Below are 7,877 nucleotides of genomic sequence, written 5' to 3' on the forward strand. Positions count from 1 at the left end.
TTAGTTAGAAAGGAGTTGTAAATGGTTTATAAAACCATTTTTGGTCAAAATCAAGAGGGTAGATCAATTTGGAGGGGATATGACAAAGATTATCCATTAAACCCTCAAACTGTCATAAGGTTTTAAGAAATCTGTGACTGTCATAGATCCATGGAGGATCACATTTGGTGTAATTTATATATTTAAATGTTATTGAATTATATATTAATGAAATATATTTCAGATGCATCCTTTCTTATGCCTTTTTTTTTTGTATTTGGCAAGATATGTTTGTTTTTACAGTAATTGTCAAAACCCTGCCAAGGGTTACCTGTTTTTGGGAAAATGCTCATAACTTTTGATTTAACCATTGGATATGGATACAAATTTGAGAGAAGTTTTTTAAATCATTAATCTAAAGTCTAACTGAAGCGATTTTCTTTAGGATAAATATTTAAAAAGTCATTGATGATTGTTTGTTACAGTTCATGGTGAAAGGTAGACTGGTGAAGGCAGTAAAAGTCCGGTTACAGCATTTGGTGTGGTCACATGAGGAATAATAATGAAGAAAGGATATATTTTTTGGAAAGGTCTTTGAATCTTCTTTCCATTTCTTTTTGTATTACTTAATTTGGTTAAGAATTGAATAATTTGTGATATTTTTGGTGAAAATAGGTTTTAAGGGATGAAACCCTGAACTAGGGTATTCCATGGCAAATAAGAATTTGTTCTCACATGTTATGGTGAATTTTATGATCTCTAATCTTGAATGAAGGTCTATAGGGATGTTATATAACCTTTTAAATTGGTTTGGAGTTGAGAAGAGTGGTTGATCTTTTTTATATGCCTCTTGATTCAAGTTGAAGGTCTTGTATTATTTTTGGGTCTGCAATACCCTTGAATGAAGGTTTTTATGGTTTGTGATAGATGCTCTACATAAAATTGGTATCAGAGATAGAAGATCCTGAGAGTGTGATGAGTGAAAACACACACTAGGAGCTAGCCAAGAAGTATTTGTTATTTGGTTTTTGCTGATAATTTTTTGGTTACAAGGTGCTTGTCCATCTAGCTGCAAGAAGGCATACAAGGAAGGTTTGTCAAGGGCCAAAGGGATGGTCTAGGGCCATGGGATGGTCCATTGATTGCCAAAAGACTAGGTAAAGAGGCAAAGAGGATAAATCCTAGGTGAGGCATAGTGGTTGTTGGTGAGGTGATGCAACATGGAGAGGTGGACTTATGGTTGGTAAAAGCACTTGGATGGAAGCCACTACAAACTCCATTGGTAGGAGTCATAAAGAGATTGTTTGAGAAGGAAGCAACAAAATAAAGAGGTATAAAGAGGTAAAGATGAAGACAAAGGTGAAAATTTCACCCATTTTCTTGCAGGTCATTGTATCCATATTTCCAAGGGACTTGAAAACTTTTCAAGGTTTGGAGTATGGTGCAGAGGCACCTAAGCACACAAGTGTACTAGGAGGTCAAAAGTCATAATATGCAGAATTTTATTATATTTGAGTCATTCATAATGTATTAAGGTTATTTGAGTCCATTGAATCATAATATGTAAGGCTAAATGAGCCATTTTGTCCAAAGATATCATATTTGGTCCATCTTGAAGTGTTAAAAGTGTCCATGTAAGGGGTAGAGTCATTTATGTCAAAAATGCAAAAAATGTAAAAATTGCAAAGTTGCAACATTGCCAAAAAGTGCAACAAAAATGTAAAAATGCAATCCATTGGCCATGAAGTGGTTAGAGTAGTTAGGAAGGAGTTGTAAATGATTTATAAAACCATGTTTGGTTGAAATCAAGAGGGTAGATCAGTTTGGAGGGGATTTGACAAAGATTATCCATCAAACCCTCAAACTGTCATAAGGTTTTAAGGAATCTGTGACTGTCATAGATCCATGAAGGATCACATTTGGTATAATTTTTATATGTAGATGTTATTTAATGATATATTAATGAAATATATTTCAGATGAATCCCTTTTTATGCATTTTTGTTTTGTATTTGGCAAGATATGTTTGTTTTTACAATAATTATCAAAACCTTGCCAAGGGTTACCCATTTTTGGGAAAATTCTCATAACGTTTGATTTAACCGTGGGATCTGGCTACAAATTTGAGAGAAATTTTTTAACTCAATAATATAAAGTTTTACCAAAGATATTTTCTTTAGGATAAATATTTAAAAAGCTATTGATGACTATTTGTTACAATTCATGGTGAAAGGCAGACTGGTGAAGGCAGTAGAAGTTCAGTTGCAACATTTGGTGTGGTCACATGAGTAATAATAATGAAGAAAGGCTAGATGTTTTGGAAATTTCTCTGAATCCTCTTTCCATTTCTTTTTGTCTTACTTTATTTGGTTAAGAATTAAATAATTTGTGATATTTTTGGTGAAAACAATTTTTAAGGGATGAAACCCTGAAGTAGGGTATTCCATGGAAAATAAGAATTTGTTCTCTCATGTTATGGTGAATTTTATGATATGAAATCTTGAATGAAGGTCTATAGGGATGTAATATAACCTTTGAAATTGGTTTGGAGTTGAGAAGAGTGGTTGATCTTTTTTATATGCCTCTTGATTCAAGTTGAAGGTCTTGCATTATTTTTGGGTCTGCAATACCCTTGAATGAAGGTTTTTATGGTTTGTGATAGATTCTCTACATCATTCACTCTAATATCATCATATCTAACGACCCTGAAAATTTTGGTGAAAAGTTGGTCGAACCATGTGCGTTCCCGGCACGGTCCTCAGCTTTTTCCTCGAAATTTCGCGAGCATAATTCTATGATATTATAATGCTTAACCCTAAAACATTGGCAAGAAATTCAATTCCTAGGACAACCTAAAGGTGGAATAGTTGAAATTAAGATCTAGGGTTTCATACATAAGAGCTCTGTTTCTTCATTTGAAGGCAACTAAGAATGAGATGGATGGATCGGTCTAAGAATCTAAGAGCAGGTTTTTGGAGCATAAGGATCCTTCTATGTAGTGAAAGAGAAGCCTATGTGGATTCCTCAACAACATTCATCACTAATTTTTCAAGCATTCATCATCAATTAGGATCCTTGAAGACATTGAAGAGTAATAGGAGATCTTGTGGCAATATCTCTCCCTTGGGGATTGGTATGATTTCATGTTATTTTCATGTCTTTGTATGAGCTTTCTTACATCAACTTGCATATTTGTATTCATGCTTTAGATCACTTTTCATCATTGATTTAGATCATTTACTTTTTCAATTACAAGCAATTAGGGTTTACTCTTTAGGGTTGCTCTAGATTGTTTACTTTCATTTTAGGATCTTGCATACACACAAGGTTCTAGCACACACATTTTTAGTACATTATCGGCTATTTATGGAGGTGGAAATAACCAAAAGAGGGGTTTTACTAAGGTAAAACCCCATATAGCCACCCAAACCTTCCCTTTTTGAGTTGTAGGTGCAGAAACAAGCATCCAGAGGCAGTTTTAGATCTAGAAAAGGCATCAGAACCACTTAGAAGTATCAGAAGTGCAAAAATATGTCAAGAATGGGGGCGTGGTTCCCTGGTCCTTCCCAAGATAGGGGTGAGGCACCTTGGTCCCTCCATTTTGTAGTCAAACTTGATAGGTTGCAGACTCAGGACCTCCAGTTTGTAGTGTCTCAGTTGCAGCCTTTTGTCTACAGAAACAGGACAGTGTTGTGGCACCTTGGTCTAGGTTATTTTTATTCAATTTAAAGCATCAGGTACACATCCATTATCCTCTCCCTTTCATGCTTTCAGTATCTAAGTTTCAGATCTTCAAGTTTGTGCAATTCTGAGTTCAATTATGCTTTGTTCTTTATCTCCTAATCTCGTTGATCATTCAAACCCTAGTTTTTCTCATCATTTGCAACAAGAGGAATAGAAACCCTAAGAGGTAATCCTTGGCTCTCTCTTTCTCACAAGAAGTAGCCAGAGTGATCTACCTCCCTAGGCTCTTTCTTATTCCCATTGTGTTGGCAAAAGTGGGATTAGGTCCTAGTCACCTGATCTCGCTTTTCCCACCACCACATTTTGGTGAACCTAATGTGAATCCAACCTTCTTTAATTCTGATTTATGTTCTCATATCTGAGTTTTTTTTTCTATTTTAAATTCAAATTTACATTTACAAGTTTCAATTCCTTGCACAATTTCAAAATTTAGAGGTTGATTTTGCTAAAGCCCTAATTTTTTTAATTCAAAATTGAACTTGTGGATAGCTTAATTTGGATCATTAATTTAAGATCTGATTTAGGTTCCATTTCACTCATAAATTTTATCTTCTAAATCAACATTTAGAGTTCTTTGATTGGTTAAAATTGAACATTTCCTTTTGTTTTGCATATGTCATCATTTGAAAGAGGATTTTTTTTGCCATGATGCATTCATTTCATAAATGTCATAATGGGTTAGCTTCCCTTGTTTCAATTTTTCCATATCTTAAAGAACCTCCTCCTATCTATGACAACATTTTAGTGCCTAAAATAGTTGTTACCAACCCCTTCAAAACTCTCCCATGCTCTGAGGATGAATATTTGAAGAGTGATCTTGACAATTCTCCTAAAATGTGCCCTTCCCATCTAGCTATCTTAGAGGAAGAGGATGATATCATAAACACTTTTCTTAATGTTACCTTACCATACTTGAATGATGCCTCTCTAAGTCAAAATGTATTGATGGACATTTACTTATCTTCTCCTAGATTTGGTCTTACCAATGGGGGCATGTTAGTACAACAAGAGGTTATGAGCACTTCTCTCATAGATCTCCTTCCTAAACATGATTCTTTGAAGAAAGATGTTAATCTCTCTCCTAAATAAGTCTCCCCTCATGAGGTTAATTTAGTGCTAGAAGATGGTATTGTCCCTACTTTTCCTATTGATGGCATTTCCTCTTTTGATTTCAACAAAATTCCCACTAGAGATGATGCATTAGTGAGAAGTGCTTGCCCTTCTCCTAAAGTTTGTCTTACCCCTAAAGATGCCTTAGAGAAAGAAGATGAAACCATAATAAATTTCCTTAATGCTCTCTCCCTTAAACATCCTATTGAACAAATTTTGAGGCAAGAGGATGATTTAAATACATGTAGTGATTCTCTCCTTCCTAAGGATGAAGAATTAATGAACAATGTCATCCCTTCTCCCAAAATTGGCAATAGCAATAAGGACATCTTTGTGCAAGATATTTCTAATACTTTTCCTAATGACCTCACTATTTGGGATGAACCATTAGAAGGTGTTGATTATTCTCCACCCCATGAGATAACCCTAGCCAAAGAGGATAACTCTCTTGATAGCATCTCACCTTCCATTAATCTCCATCATTTTCCCTCTAAAGGTAAAGCAACTCCTTCTCCTGAACTTGGTTCTACTCATAAGGATACCCTAGTTCAAGATAAGATGGTTAACATATTTTTCAAAGATCTCCCTCTCAAAGGTGAGACTTTAAAGAGTAATGTTGATCCTTCTCCTAGAGAGTTTATTCCCCATGTAGATCCTTTTATGATAGAGGATGATATGACCTTTCCTATTTATATTATTCCTTCTAAAACATCAATTCCTACCCCTAGTCTCCCTCCTAAAATTAGTCTTATCCATGATAAAATTTTAGTGCAAGGAGAGACTATCAACAATTCTTCCAACAATCTTATTCATTCTTCTTCTAAGGACACCTTTGATATTCCTAAACCATCCTCAATCAATTTGATTCATGTGAATGAAACACCTAATAAATCCCTCTTCATAGTTCAAGGTGCTTGTCCTTCTCAAAATTCCCCACGTAAGCCTATCTTAGTGGTTCAAGGTGGTTATGCTAATGATTCTTTTTGCACTCCTAAGAAACCTATTATTACTGTGCAAGGAGGTTATCCTACTAAGATACCTTATGAGTATGCTAATAAAATTACTGGAGAGAGTTATAATATGGTTGCTCATACTTACAACAGAAGAAAAAATAGGCAACCTAGTCCTTTTCCAGTTATCCCAACTTCATTTTCTCCCTCTCAACCTATTCTTCCACAAGCACCTCGTATATCAAATCTTAGCAAGGAGTATGATCTCATTGAACAACTTAAAGATACTCCTACCAATATTTCTATTTGGGATTTAGTTCAAACTTCACTTTCTTATCATGTGATGTTACAAGACACTTTGAGAAACTTAGATGTCCCACCTGTAGTGACACCTAATAACATGACTTCCTTGATTGATGCTACGAATAAACCCAAAGATCAAATTGTATTCACACAAGATGAGTTACCTTCTCCTAAAATCCAAAATCAATATGATCATCTTATGATTGTGGTTATTATCCATGATAGTGCTATAAGACGAACTCTTGTGGACAATGGGTTTGACCTTAATGTTTGTGGTGTAGACTTATTGGATAAGATTAAAGTGGATCATTCTCTCATCGAATCTTCTTCTCTTACTATTGGAGGCTTTGATAATGTTGCTAAACAATGTCTAGGTATCATAACCTTGCCTATTAAGGCAGGTCCTGTTGTGTTGTCTACACCTATTCATGTTATGCCTAGTAATTTGACATATAACCTTCTGTTAGGGAGACTTTGGATTCATAGCATGCAAGTTGTCCCCTCAACTTTGCATAGGCAATTCAAATTCATTTATAACAATACCACATAAACCTTATTAGCTGAAACCAAATTTCAAGAAAAATTAAAATATGGATCTTCTTGTTCAACCACTTCCCATTCTTCTCCTAATCCCCCTACTTCTTCAAATACATCCATTCCCTTCGATGATGTTGTTCCTTCTAGTACTACTGATTCTTCTACTCAATCATAATCTCCTCCCAAAGCTATCTTTTCTCCCGAAGAAGTGCTCATAGATGATGATTGGGGATCTCTAGACTTTAACCCTACATTTGTAGGAGAGTATAGAGTATCTTGGAAAGGATCTAAAACTGAGAAGGAGAAATCTAAGGAGGAATCTAAAGAGCAGCCCACCTTGTCTAAACAACTAAGTAACCACTTTGTGGCTACTTCTAATTCAAATGATTCTTCAAATCCTTCCTCTAATTCATATAGCAATGAGACCTATGAGGCATCACCATCTCCTTCTAATTTGGCATCCCTTTATGGTCTTGATTTTCACATTTTAGCTAAGGGTGGCTATGATGGCAATGGTTGTGGTGCAAATGAACAAGGAATTAAAGTTCCTTTAGAACATAATACACATGAAGCTTCATTTGGACTTGGATATAACCCTTCTAATCCCACCAAATCATCTAAAAGACCATCTGTCAATGTGAATGCTATATTTAGTAGTGATGATGACCTCACCTTGATTAAATCATCTCCTACTTCTTTCAACACTCATCCCCCTCATAAGGAAATCTTGGTGATGAACAAATCTCTTTATGAATCTCCTCAAGAGATTTCTAGTCCCACTTATGAGGCTTTATCTTCTACTCATTTTAAAATCCCTTCTTCTAGGAGTAAGGCTCTAATGAATTATACTTATCCCTTTCCCAATATTTCTTGTGTGCAAGAGAAGTATGACTTAGTGGCCTATTCTTCTTCTATAAACTTCTCTCTTTTTAAATACTCTTTAACATTCATCATCTTATACATGTTTTTAATCTCACTTATAGTAAAGCATTTAACATGTCAAATTCAAATACCTCATTCAATCTATTATGTCTCTAAATAACATTAATGACTATTATGTTGCTCATCATTATGTGACATTGGTAGCTCACTTAATGGGGGCTCATTGTCATTCATGATGGTACAATTCCATGTACAATCATACTTTTGGAAGTGACATAATAGCCTAATTCTACCTCATCTCTTCTACCTATATATATGGGGGGCAAGAGTGATTTAAAATATCTCTCCTTATTAAGATTAAAAATTCCTCCTT

The sequence above is a fragment of the Cryptomeria japonica genome, chromosome 5 (assembly GCF_030272615.1).
Source record: "Cryptomeria japonica chromosome 5, Sugi_1.0, whole genome shotgun sequence".
Lineage (NCBI taxonomy): Eukaryota > Viridiplantae > Streptophyta > Pinopsida > Cupressales > Cupressaceae > Cryptomeria > Cryptomeria japonica.